We start from the raw sequence: 14,788 nt of genomic DNA on the forward strand, positions 1-14,788 counted from the left end.
AGGAAGCGGGCGAGAAGCAAGTTCAGCACCAGAGCGGTGGCCAAGATCAGGCCTGAGGCGCTTCGAGGAGGCAGCCCGAGGGAGGCTCCTTGTATAGCCGGCGTGGCGGGCCCCACCCCCAGCTGCCGAGGGCAGAGCTTTTGAGGCCGCTGCTCCAGTGAGGTCAGGACCTGGCGGCGCGGCAGCCCCAAGGGCTGGAAAGGGAAAGCTCCAGCGAGAGGAAGGAGCCTGAAGGACTGCAGGCACTACAGGGGTGCAGGGGGCGTTTCCCTACACGGGGATGGAGGTGGGGCTGGGGAATAAGGAGAGTTTCCAGCTCCACTGATGAACTGCGGTTGATTCAGCGCTGGGCGAAGGGCACAGGAAGTATAACTAGATGTGCGCGTGTGGTTCTTTGGGAAGTCACCGCGTGGAACCAACACCGCTGCATGTTTGCTGAAGCTGCAAATGATTGCATGTTACTAGCCTCGTCTGCGGGGCTTGACCCCGCTTCTTCTCTTTAGCTAATAAGCAATTTGTCCTATTTGAAGAATGAGCTTTGTACTAATGTGACTTTTTGCAGAAATGTAAATATACACGGATGTCCATACCTGGGCTTGTTTTTTTTTTTTTTGAGGAAGATTGGCCCCGAGCTAACATGTTGCCAATCTTCCTCCTTTTTTCCTTGTTTCTCCCCAAAGCCCCAGTAGATAGTTGTATGTCAAAGTTGTACATCCTTCTAGTTGCTCTATGTGGGACACTGTCTTAGCACGGCTTCACCAGCGGTGAGTAGGTCTGTGCCCAGGATCCAAACGGCAAACCCCTGGCAGCAAAGCCAAGCATGCAAACTTAACCGCTATGCCACAGGGCTGGCCCCTTGGTTTTAAAGATTAAAGGCATTGGGAAGTTCATTTGATTAGGGATGTGTTTCTTCCTTGGTCGTGTATTGGTTAAAAATATTATAAGCTAATATTTGCATAGAGCTTTCCCTTTTCAAAGCACTTCCACACACATTATTGTTCTGTCTGCACAGAGTGGCTAATATGCCAAATGTGCAAATGTTATTTTCCTTTTCTTTCTGTGACATAGTTTTTATTATTATTATCGCCATTTTACAGATAAGGGAACTGGGACTCAGAGAGGTAATTTGTCCAAGGTCATTCACTGCTAAGTGGCAGAATCAGGCCTACGATCCAGAACCTGTGAAATTAGCCTACATGCCAGGGCTGATATGGGGCAGAAGCTGGGCTCTTGCTCTTGGGGAAAGGGAGATTTGTTAGTGCTTTTGGACATGCCTTGGTTAGTGTGACATGTGTAGGGTATCCAAACTATGCTTTTGAATAGCTCACCAGGGCCAGCCCCGTGGCTTAGCGGTTAAGTGCGTGCGCTCCGCTGCTGGCGGCCTGGGTTCGGATCCCGGGCGCACACCAACGCACTGCTTCTCCGGGCATGCTGAGGCCGCGTCCCACATACAGAAACTAGAAGGATGTGCAGCTATGACATACAACTATCTACTGGGGCTTTGGGGGAAAAAATAAATAAATAAATAAAATTTGAATAGCTCACCAAATGCTTTTGTGTTTTATAACTATTTATGTGACTTTATTTTGAATTTAGATTGAATCAAATAGACTATATAACTTACAAGGAGAATACGAGGGTCCCCATCATAATGGGGAGAGATGACATAACCTGGAAATCTTCCATCCTAAGGGGGCTGGGCAGGAGGGTGGGAACTTTGATTGACTCAGAGCCTCAGGTTGCTGAATACTCACCAGAGATACAGGTCTTCGTGCCTTCATCCTTGATTTGACTGCATGTATCAGTCAGGATCAATTAGGTTGTGCTACAGTAACAAACAATCCCCAGATCTCAGTGGTTTGACATAACAAAATTTTATTTCTCAATCATGAAATATGTCCATCCTGGGTCAGTGGGAGCTCTGTTTCCCATAGCTACTCAGGCACATAGGCTGCTGCAAACAGACATGTTGCCTACTTAACCCTGAAGGCAGGAAACAAGGGTGGGACAAATTGAGCACTGATTCTGAGAGCTTTTACCTGGAAGTAACCTACATCACTTCTGCTCTCATCTCACTGGCCAAAGCAAGTCACAAGGGGGCAGGGAAGTGCAATAGATGCAATGCTCCTATGTGCCTGAAAGGAGAAGCAAAAATATTTGGTTAATAGCACTAATAACTAACACTCAGGGAATGTGTGTGTGTTGGTGCATGTGTATGGGGGGTGGATATGTGTGTGTGCATTTGAGGTATGTGTAATTCAATCAGTTTTTCCCATTTCCAGGATGCTTTCTCCCTTCTGGGGACATATACTTGAGATTCCCACTCTAATGTGTTGTCATTCCTCACACTAGAGCAGGTTCAGAGATTTAGACTAGGGTGAAAGATACCTGAGTTGAGGGAAGCATGGTAGAAGAGGTGAGTGGCAGTAGGGCAAACCTAGTAGAAATCAATTTGTAAATAGAGAAAGAATTCAGCAAAGGAAAGGACTCAGGGTGTACATGTCACTTGGGGCCTGCCTGCTAAAGGAAGCTTCTAAGACAGCATAGCTTTGGCAGAAGCATGTCCTGCCTTCTTGCCATTCACTCCCACTCATCCTTCTTGGCTAAACTGAGGTGACATTCCAAGAAGCCTTTGATGGTCTCACGAGACTGGGTCCGCCCGTCACATTGTAAGAGTACCTAGGACTGTTCTGTCCACCAGGCTGTGGACAGGAACCACGTCTTACTCGATGTTGGCTGTGGTATGGGGAATATAGTATTAGAATGGAGGCACAGACCAGCTGGAAGGCTGTTGCAGGAACCCAGATGAGAAAAAAAGGATGGTCTCCGTTAGGGTAGTGGGGGTAGAGATGGAGAGAAGTGTTGGAGAGAGATTTAGGTCAAATCAACAGGATGGGGACTGATTGGATGAGATAGGGAGGAGGTTTCTGGAGGAGCAACAGGGTAGATGGTAGCACCAAGGGGCCCAGAGGAGGAGTAGGTTGCTGAATGAGGTCAGTGAGGACGTGTCCCATTTGAGGTGCCTATGGAACATGCCCACAGAGAGCCCCAGGGAGCAGTGCAGAGAGAGGCCTAAGGTTCAGCTGGGGAAACTGGCTGGGCGCAGGTCCTGTGCTCTACCTCTCGGTTAAACTTCAACATCAAATCCTCCAACAAATTTAGCATTTGTGTGTGTGTGTGAGAGAGAGAGGAAGATAAGCCCTGAGCTAACATCTGTTGCCTATCCTCCTCTTTTTGCTGAGGAAGACTGGCCCTGGGCTAACATCCATGCCCATCTTCCTCCACTTTATATGGGACGCCGCCACAGCATGGCTTGACAAGAAGTGCGTTAGTGTGTGCCCAGGATCCGAACCCCGGGCCGCTGAAAGTGGAGAGTGTGAACTTAACTGCTACGCCACCAGGCCAGCCCCAAGGTTAGCAGTTTTTACAGGAATTTGTGGGGAAAAAAAAATGGGGGGTAGGGGAGAGGAAACCGCCAAAAGTACGTGTAGCATAAAAACTGTGAAATTCCTGAACTACAAATCCTAAGAATCCAGTCAGAGCAGTGCAAAGGCTTCATAAAAGAACAGAGCATGCCTCAAAGACTGGTTCAGCTTCGACTGGTCTGTCCTGTTATCTTACTTCCATATGGTGCTCCCACTCCATCTCCCGCTGAGCAGGAGCCTGCTAGTCCCGTCTGAGACCTGAACTTGATATCAAACCTCTTTCATCCTTGAAGCTCCCCCTTCCCCACATCCTTTTATGGGTGAGTCAAGCCCCATTTGCAGGAACTGCACAGTGCGGGGGGCCCAATCCTCAGAGACCCCATTCTTCCCACTTGGCCATTGTGCCCCTCACAGCTCCTCCTTCCCTGCACACTGAGAAACTCCCTTTGGATGCCTGGGCTCCATTTCCAGCTCCTCCATGTACTGGTTTGTGACTGTGGGCGAGGTAATTCCCCTCTCCCAGCCTCCTTCCCATCTGTGAAAATGGGACCCATGATGCCTCCTTTGCAGATTCCTTTGCAGAGGATCACATGAGCCATGCTAGGGCAAAGTCCTATCGCAGACCTTGGTATACAGTAGGCACTCACACTGTCCCATTCTTCCATCCCCACCCCACCCCATGATTTCTCTTCCTACTTCAGAGAGAAACTATATGTAGCCATGACAATCAAAGTTAAAATATACACAATGATCAGTGAGGTCGTCATGTATTACCTAAGGTAACAGGGAAAACAATATTCCAGGTGCCCAGAGTGAGGCTTGGCACTGAGTAGGAGCCCCTACTCAGCCTCCGCAGCTGGAGACGGCAGTTCTCCACACACCTCCCTCCCTCCATAGTCCAGCAGTCGTAGGTCCTGTCAGCTTCCCTCTGCACTGTCCTGAACATGTCCCCTCCCTCAGGCTTCCCACGCCTACCCCGCTCTCCCACTCCAGCCTCCCTCCCTGGCCCTCACTCCGTGGTCTCCTTTCTCACAGGTGTGGATCATGTTGCTTTTGATTCGGACCTCCTGGGCCCTGGGCAGTGCCACCCAGAGTCCCGGGATTGAAAAGACCAGGTGCCTGGGCCATCCTGCAGCCAATCAGGAAAAGAAGTTCCAGACTCTTGCTGCTCAGAACGTAAGCAGTGGACTTGCAGCAGCGGCGCCACTGAGTGTTGGTAGAAGTGCAGAATCTCAGCAGGCCCCAGAGCTGCTGAATCAGAATCTGCATTTCCACAAGACCTCCAGGTGATTCGTACACCCTAAAGACTGAGCAGCTCTGCCTGAGAAGTCTTCAGGGGCTAGAGCTACGTATGCTGGAGGTGAAAAGGACACAGGCATCCCTCTCTGAGCTGGGAGAGGTGATCTTGGAGACACTCGCACCAATGGATTCAGTCATTCGAGGTCACTCTAGCATCGTTCCTAGGGAGATATACTGTATTCCCAACACTGCACTATTTATCTGCTAAACCAGGGAGGAGGTTATCAGCTGATGTCTCAGTCTTCTTGCTATTCTTAAAGGACTGTTCTAATGGTGACATGACTAGCCCATGACCCACATCCACGTTGAATATGAACATCTCGCTTTTGGAAAGCAATCTATTTATAGTGAATCAAAAGTCTGTAAGACAGAAAATAGGGTGTTAAAGGTGGGAGGAGGCCACAAGGAACAAATAGATTGGCCATCCAAACAGGAACGTCCAGTGGGCTAAGGGCACCTGAGCAAGGCAGTGACCCAGTGGCCCAAGAGGAGCCTCACAACTGCTAGAAGAAGGAGGAAGAGGAATGAAGTGCAGGAAGCCTGGAAACAACCCATGAGGCCTGGGTGAAGGGCTTAGGTTTATAAGCACATGCCAATGTGCGTAGAAAAGTCAACACAGTGGGGTTTTTTGAAAATATCTCTGTGGCCCAGGGAGGAAGGTGCCCTTGGCCTTGAGAGCACTCTTGGATGCAGGAGGTAAATTCCTTTATGTGGTATGCCAGAGGTGCCAGGTCTGTCTGCTGCTTCCTGTGGGCACTCCTGGGACACAGGCCCCAACATCAACACTGAAAGAAAACCTCAGGATTAGGGTTACCAGATTTAGCAAATAAAAATATAAGACGTCCAGTTAAATCTGAATGTCAGAGAAACAACAAATAATTTTTTGGTATACATATGTCCCAAATATGACATTGCCAGAGCAGCCCTACTCAGGATTAGAGTCTGTCCCCAAGGTGTGGGACCAGGGCAGGTTTGGACTGAAGGAAAGTCTCCATCTGGGGCGCAATGGTACCATCCTAAGACCCTCCCTGTTTTTGAATAGAGAGCAGAAGTGGGCTTTGTTAGTTTTGGGGTGGGGAGTCTATTGTGAGAGGCTGTGCCATATTGTTTGCTTTGTAAAATGTTTTGCCCTACAAAGTAGGTGGGAACTACTGACAGTTTTTGTATTATCCTGTATCAGATGGGGTAATTCAAGGAATGTATACTATAAAAGTATTGTAGTTTTGATAATTCCAAGTCAGCTTCCTGTGGGAGATGTGCTGTTTCTTAGTCCAAACCAATAAAATCCTACTTAACCAGCCAAATTGTTCTTATATAAGCAGGCATTTATTCACTGAGACCTGTAGAAGAAAATGTTGGTAACTATTTACCTGATCAAGCAATCTAAAGGTATTTCTAAGCATAAAGTCAGTAAACCCTTCTGTATGGCAACAACCTAAATTAAACGATGAACGGAGGGGAAATATTTACAAAACAAATGAACAGGAGAAGTGTTGTATACCTAGTATGTAAGAAAAAAGATGAATACTCAAAAGGGAAAAAAATGGAAATGCGAACATTCACAAAAGAAGAAATACAAATGACCAATAAAGATATAAAAAGTTCAATTTCATTAGTAATCGTAGCAAATTGACAGATCACAAAATGAAAATACTGAATTTTGTAAAGACTGTAACAATTTTCTTTCCCAAGATATGCCATTGATGGGACCATAACCTCATGTACCCATCTGTAAAGCAATTTAGCAATGTTTATCAGTAACCTTCAAAGTGTTTACACCCTCTAACTCAATAATTTCACATCCAGGAAAGTGGTGCACAAAAATCTGGGTACAAAGATCTTCATGGAAGACTATTTATAATAAAAAAATATACAAACAACCTATATGTTTTAAGTTGTTTCTAATTTTTACATTAAAGAATGATTAATTTATAGGATATGAGCGTATTAGAATGTGATGCAGCCATTATAATGATTTTCTTTTTTTTCTGGGAAAGATTTGCCCTGAGCTAACATCTGTTGCCAATCTTCCTCTCTTTTCTTTTTTCTTTTTTTTCCTCCCCAAAGACCCAGTACATAGCTGTATATTCTAGTTGTAAGTCCTTCTAGTTCTTCTATGTGAGTCACTGCCACAGCTACAGACAGATAGGTGGTGTGGTTCCTCGCCTGGGAGCCAAACCCTGGCCACCAAGGCAGAGTGTGCCGAACTTTAATCACTAGGCCATCAGGGCTGGCTCTATAATGATTTTAATAATTTAAAAATTAAACAAATACAGGTTAATTAAAGAAAAATAAGAGCATACAAATGAGCAAAATGGAAAATCTAAAAAGAACCCGCAGTCCAGTGTTAATCACTGTTAATGTCATGGACAATATCTTTCAAAATCTTTTATGTTTTAATATTAAAATAGTGTTTTTGAAAAATATTTGGTAACATTGGAAACTATTTACCATATGAATTCAAAAGAAGAGAATCTGTATATATTATAAAAAATTTGTAAATAGATATGCATAAAGATTAGAATACATCGAAATATTAACAATGGATCTCTGGATGATTTTTGTTTTCTTCTTGATAACTTTCTTCTAAAATTTCTACAGTAAGTAGTTATTACTCCTATAATTGAGGAATAGAGAATTATTTTTGAAAAAAGGCAAGGGGAACATTTATGCCTTAAAGCAGGTCTTTGAGAGAGAAGGAAGCAAATCCTGATTACTAATAAAATGATTGTGACTTCGCACATTGGAACCACCTGGAGAATTTAAGGAGTACCTATACCCAGGGCCCATTCCCAGCGATTCTGGTTGAATGGACCTGGATAGGGGCTCAGGACTCGTGTCCTTGGCACCACCTGGTCACACCTTGGGTGGGGGTCTAATGTGCAGCCAGGCTGGAAACTACTGCTTGCACGCATGATCACGAGTTTTGGCAGGAGTTTAGTAGTCTGGTGGAGGAGGAATTGCAGGACCTGGTTTCAACCCCCATGAGTGGCCCTCTCTAGTTGTGTGCTTTAGGTGAGTTGTTTAATTGAACCTTAGTTTGTCTATCTGTAGAATGGGAAAATTTAATGCCTGCCATAATAGTTGGGGTGTGGCTTCAAGCAGAGGGTAAATGAGAAAGTGCTGTGTGAAATAGAAATCACATAGAGGGGCCGGCCCGGTGGCGCAAGCAGTTAAGTGAGCGCGCTGGGGAGGCCCGGGGTTCGCAGGTTCCGATCCCCAACACGCACCGACGCACCGCTTGTTAAGCCATGCTGTCGCGGCATCCCATATAAAGTAGAGGAAGATGGCCACGGTTGTTAGCTCAAGGCCCATCTTCCTCAAGAAAAAAGGGGAGGATTGGCATCAGATGTTAGCTCAGGGTTAGTCCTCCTCACAAAAAAAAAAAAAAAGAAATCATATAGAATGTGTTCTTCGTTAGCGCCTAGAAACTCAGATGATAGCAGTTATCTTTGATCAATAAAATACCCTTGGCAACATGAGAACCCATGCAAATAAGCAGGTTTGTTTCTAAGCTGTGTCAGTCTTGTAATTTGATTTGATTTGGAGATCCTGTAGGCAGGTGCTGGCACATGTGGATGCCCAGGGGCAGTCCGAGCCTGAGGGCTCATGGGCAGTGGACAGTAGCCAATAGATGTGAGTTGGTTCAGACCATTTGGTCATCTTGCTTGAGAGGTGGCTGGCCTCCAGAAAACGTGAAAATATGCCTTTGCATTTTAAACACCCCAGAATGTCTACTTCCAAATAAATGTTCTTATCTAAATCGGCTCCCTGGGAGGTTATGTGGCCATTGCTTAAAATGTCTTGGGAATTCCTCTTTTGAGATTGCCTTTGTCTAAGCTACATTTTTCCTGAGTATTTTCAATGGTGAATTCATTCTCCAGCCTTGGAAGAGGAGCTTAATTTTAGAAAGCAACCAAAAATATCTTTAGAACCAAACCTGATGATGAGGTGGTATTCAAACCCAGGTAAGACATTTTATTTTCTAAGTGAAGAGGTCACTTGTAAGATACATGTGTGTGTCTGTCTACCCAGTGTATTCCCAGTGCCCTGCACAGCGCCTGGGACCCAGATGTTCAATGTATTCTTGTTGAGTGGTGAACAGAGCCTGGCTCTCTACTGGGACCCATAAACTGTCTCCAAAGGTAAGTCTGAAAAGATTTTTCAGCAACAGCAGCCTATTTGGAATTAATAAATTCTAGCTGGTATGCTGATTAGAAATCAGTCCCTTTCTTTGATAAGTATGCTCTGTGTATACCTTATGTATTTGACTAAGGAGAAAATGTTGCAGTTCCTTCACCTTACTGAGGCTAATACTGGATTTCGTCTCCTGAAGCAACACTAATCAGTGACACTGGGCAAATCCAGGCATTTTTGGAATTATTTTTCATGCCAACCCAATCCACAAAACATCCAAGCGTGGTGTTGTTAACAAGGACAATTTCAAGACACTGACATTAATCCGGACTTGCAAATTAGCTGAGGTCCACATCTCCACGCCTTAATGAATGTGAGGAATACGGAGTTAGGCAGCTCATAGCCAGGACGGAGAGCATCAGCCTGAGAGTTGGAACTCCTGGGTTGGTCCACCTCAGCTGTTAACTAGCTGTGTGGTCTGGGGGGGTAGGGGATGGGCACATTTCACACCTCTCCCCTTGGTCTTCATGTCCTTATCTCTACAATGATCTCGCACTCTTAGAGTCATCATTCTAAACTAAGAACAATGCAGGCTGGCAAGAGGCAAGGATAACAGGTTGTGAATGGTAGACACCCCACTGGCACACAATGGAGAGGAACGCAAGGTTCCACTCAGGTTATGGGGAGACTTTGGGAACTGCAGAAGCCAGTCTCAGCTAAGACAAAGTCCCTGCTTTGACGGAGAAAGAAAGCCAAAGACGGAGTTCAAATGCTCCTGGCAATGGAACTGTTTCCAGGAAGAGAACACACAGGTCATCTGAGGTCAAGTTCAGGGCACGCAGCCAGCCGCCAGGCGGGAAGGAAGCTGCAGTGAATGCCTGCCTGCTTTCCCAGCTCTCCACCTTCTGAACACAAGTCTCGCACCAGCCCCTTTGCCAGGTGGCCCAGGGGACCTCAGAGGCTCCTTCCAGACCCAAGCATTCTGGCTCCAGCCTCACGGACACAGCCCACGCAGAGGTGCTGCAGAGAAGCAGGTCCAAGTCAGTGTGAGCAACGGAGGCAAAGGCAACGGCCGGCTTGCCTTTGCCTCTCAGAGCTGTCTATTTAAAACATTGGAGCATTCCTCATCCACTATTGCCCTCTGTTCCAGGCTCAGTGCCTCTCCTCCCCCAGGCACACAGGACACTCTCTTAGCTCCCTGCCTTTGCTCGTGGTGTTTACTCCAAAGCCACTCTCACCCCAACTTTTTTTTTTTTTTTTGGCTCTAAAAATCCTATCATTTGATGCCCAGCTCAAATGCTATGTGATCCAGGAAGCTCCGTTAGCTGGAAGTAGCACCTGTTACAATTTATCTTGCATCACACTTAGGGACATGTTGTCTCCCCCATTTGGGACCACATTGTATCCACTCTTCACCATCACATCATGCATGTTCCCTCCTTTGCCCATGCTGCTCACCTGCCTGGCATGTCCTTAGTTTTTCACTTGCCAACATGTGCCTCCCCTCATCCTTCAAAAGCTCCACTCAGCTAGACTCTCTGTGAAGGACTTTCCAACTCTCCCCATCTCTCCATCTACACAGACCTACCTCTGTGGCTGGAGCTTTGTGTACAGTGGTTCTGATCCTTGGAACGACCCTGCAAAGTAGGTGCAAAATTAGTTTCACTTTCAGATTTAAGGAAGACAGAAGCTCAGAGAGGTTAAGGAACTTGTCCAAGTCGCACTGCTGGTTAGTGGCCCAGCCAGGATTGGAAACCAGGTTTGTCTGACCCACGTTTGCCTAAACCCAAGCCCTCCATCTAGTCCATGCTACTTCTTCATTTGTAAGGTGAATACTTTGAGCATGAGACTGTAAGGACCTTGTAGATCTTCTTGTTTTCAAACAAGGAACCTAAAGTGTAGAGAAGCCTGATGATTTGCCCAAGGTGACACAGCTTCTCCCTACCCTCTTTCCTTGTTCGTCCCCTGTGCCAGGAACTACCTATCAACTGCAGGGGGTCCCCTGTTCCAGGTAACATTCCCTGGGGTCGCCCATTGCAAGCCATCTGACACACACCCCTGCTGCAAGCAGGGCCCCAAATTAGGCAAGAGAAAGTACTGCAACAAGCTCAGAGCCACAGGACCATTAGGTCAGCTGTGTATAATGCTACAGTCCCAAATAACAGTGACTTCGAGTTTACATCTTTCTCGTGTAAAAGAAGTCTGAGGAAGGCTGTCCGGGGCTAATGTTGCAGTTTTACCAAGTCAGAGCCTGGTGTTTCTTCTGTCTTCAGCAATTCTCTCCTCATGAGGCACTTCATGGTCCACGGTGGCCCCTAGGATCACCTGGGGGGGCGTGTCTGAGAACAGAATCACTGCCCATCTTCTATTTCTATCATGCACCCTGACGATCTCACAATCACGTAATCCAGTCCAGAGGTGGAGAGGCTGCCCAGAGTATACCTGGGAGCTGGCCTGGGACTTGGGAAGTATGTAGCATGTAGCTGGCAGCATAAGCAGGTAAGGGTGTGGGGACATTTTATTGCTTAGTCCAAGGGACCCTTCTCAAACTCAGCCCATTTCTTTTTCCTTTTCTTCCTTCTTTTCATTTGTCTGATATTTATTGAGCTACTCACTCCTATGTGCCAGGCACTGGAGATACAGAGAAGGATAAGATGCATTCTGAGCTCTAATGAAGAGACAAGGAAATAGATTGTTTTAATGCTATGTGGCAAGTGCAACAATAAGATACATGCAGAAGGCACTCAATAGGAGTACAAAGGCAGGGCACATGACCCAGCAGGGGAGGGGGATTCCTGAAGAGGGTGCTTACTGATGAGACAGATCTGAGCCCAGACGATCGCCTGGATGTTAGGGGTGAGTGAGAATAGGGTCAGACCGGATGCAGAGAGCACAGGGTCTTCCCCTAGGGACAGTGCTTTCTTGCCTTGGGGAATGCCCCCAGCCTCGGAGTAGGCTCTCACTTCCCCAGTGCTGCCTTTTCCCATTGCTGCTCCCAAAGACGTGCACAGGGTTTTATTTCAACCCTTTTCACATTAAGGGTTTTAATTGAAGTGCCCTCAGGAGATGAAGTTCCCTTGACCCTGGTCTAGTGAATCAAATATAGGAATCAAATATGTAACATGCAACCTCGAGGCCAAATCAAGCTGGAGTTTCACAAGTGTCACCTGAGCCCCACGGTCCCTTGCGGAAGCTTTGGCCCTAGAAAACCCACCTGTAGTCAACATCTGCCACTTTGTGGAGAACCAGCGAAGGACTCTCCTTCCTGTGCTTGGGGACTTACCCTCCTTGGTTGGAGGTAGAGCCGGCCTCCCACAGTGAAGATGAAAAGTCAGATACTATCTTTCCCAGATCCCCTGGCAGCTACTTGGCAGGTCAAGGGCATGCGGCCCAGACTGGGCAAGTTAGACATCCCTACCAGAGTCTTGGCTCCGTGACGAACCTTCTGAGGCAGCAGCAGTTGCAGGGGGATCACAGCCTCATAACAGCCACGGCAGACCCTCTGTGGCCTTAACAGAGATGGGCCCTGAAGCTTCAACTTCAACAGGTTCGCAGTAACTTGCTTCTGCTGGCAAGTAAGGACCATGACTGATTCTTTGGCAGTCGATTGGTCCAGCAGGGCACATGGCTAGGGCAAAAGCAGGGATGAGGAGAGCACAACTGTGTTCAGAGGACAGTGAGTAAACCACTTAGTTAGAACAGAGGGTCCTGGGCCGGCTCCGTGGCTTAGCGGTTAAGTGCGCGCGCTCTGATGCTGGCGGCCCGGGTTCGGATCCCGGGCAAGCCCCAAGGCGCCACTTCTCCGTCCAACGTGAGGCCAAGTCCCACATGCAGCAACTAGAAGGATGTGAACCTATGACATACAACTGTCTACTGGGGCTTTGGGGGGAAAAAATAAATAAATAAAATCTTTAAAAAAAAAAAAAAAAAAAAAAAAAGAACAGGGGGTCCTTTCACAGGGGCAGGGAAGATAAGGTTGGAGGACCCCAAGAGCCCAGTAAGGAGCCTGGTCATCATCTTGTAAAAGGCACTAGCATTTTTTGAAAGTGAACTTTTATTTTGAAATAATTTTAGATTTACAGAAAAGTTGCCAAGATGATACAGAGAGTTTTCATACACCCTCACCCAGTTTCCTCTAATGCTAACATCGTACGTTATGTGGTACATTTGTCAAAACTAAGAAGCCCATGTTGGTGCATTACTGTTAACTAAACTCCAGACTTGATTCTAGTTTCACTAGCTTTTCCACTAACGTCTCTTTTCTATTCCAGGATCCAATCCAGGATATCACTTTGTATTTAGATACAACCTTTTTAAGAGAGAATATTAACATGATTAAAGGTGTTTTGGGAGAATCACCTGATAGCAGTGGACAGGTAGGACCGGGAAGTTGGTTGGAAGGCATTTGTAACGGCATTCCAGAACTTCCCCAAACTTCCAAATGCATCCTGATGCCCAGTCCCTGAAGGTGCTCACCCCCTTGAAGGTGCAGTTTCCAGGAGGAGGAAATCTGGGCCACTGGAAGCATCACTGTGCCTGCTCAGGGCCTCAGTGGGCCAAAGGTATATTTAGGATGCACCTGGGGGCCTTCACCTAGCAGTGCTGGCAAGCTAGGTCTTCCTGCCCACTCCAGCAAAGTGGGCTGATTAAGTCCAGATAGGCAGCCAAAGAAATGTGTGCTTGCCTTCTTTTCTGAGAGTCCAGTCTTGTCTCCCTTACAAGGCAGTTTGATACTGTGGCAAGAGAAAGGCTCTGGAGTTGGGATGGCCCCAGGTTCCAGGCCAGGCTCCACCCCTTACTGCAGGACCCCGATGAGTTCCTGAATTTCTCTGAGCTTCAGTTTCCTCACTGGTAAAAACTAGGATCTTAAACTTCCTTCATAGGATTATTGAGAGGATTGATTAACATTTAAAAAGTGTTCAGTAGGGTAGCTGGCACACAGTAGGCATTCAATAATCATCAGCTCCCTTGACAACCTGAGGGTGGGGTCTGGGCCTGTAATTTTCTTGCAAATCTTCATAGTGCTTAATGCACAGAAAGAACTTCATAAATTGATGACTGTAATATGGAGCTTACAAACCCAGTGACCTCAGAAAGGGCAGATCACGTCTCCAATTACATCATTCATTTATTTAGAAAGTCTATATTAGGCACTCACTAGGTAGCAATAAATAGATAAATGCCAGGCACTGTGCTAAGTGACCAAGACATGGTCTGTGTCAAGAATGGCACAACCTAGAAGGGGAGAGATGTCTCCAGACAACTTTCCTTCAGGTCTGATGCATAGTTTGACATAGTTTAATAAGCAGGATGCCCAAGCATAAAGACTGGCTACTTCTGTGTGGGGCGAGGGGAGAGGCTCACAGAGAGAGTAGACTTGGGACTGTCAGAATGAGTAGTTCTTCCAGTAAAAAAGGGTAGGGAGAAGGTGAGAGGGAGAGAGAAGCATTTCATCATGCGGGAAATACAAGATGTATTTGTGTATCTGGGACGGTAGGTAGTCTTGTAGGGTTTGTGGAATGAGTGGTGGGAGCTGAGGTTATAAAAACATGGCTGCTCTAATACTTCCGCACCATGAAAGGCTGAGGGGCAGCTCTCTGGCGGCAGGGGCGGGGCAGGAGACCTGACTCAAAGCTGTGCTTTTGCATAGCAACCACAGTTTTTTTGTACATGGTTTAGTTGAGGTGGCTTGGGGAAGAGATGGTTACTGGCAGTAGTAACAGGCGGGGCTTGGGGGAGCAGGCGTTCCAGCCGCTCCTGGCTCAGCCATGCTAGGAAGGGAGCCAAATGATCCTTAAGAAAGGGGAGGTGGAGGGAATGAATGTTGGGGAGTCAACCACAATGTCCACTACACCTTCAACCACAGAAACGGAAATCGAGGTGCAGAGAAGATTTGAGCGATGTCAGAGATAAACAAGCAGATTTTG

This window comes from Ceratotherium simum, chromosome 11, assembly GCF_057802395.1.
Source record: "Ceratotherium simum simum isolate JZ-2026a chromosome 11, ASM5780239v1, whole genome shotgun sequence".
Classification (NCBI taxonomy): domain Eukaryota; kingdom Metazoa; phylum Chordata; class Mammalia; order Perissodactyla; family Rhinocerotidae; genus Ceratotherium; species Ceratotherium simum.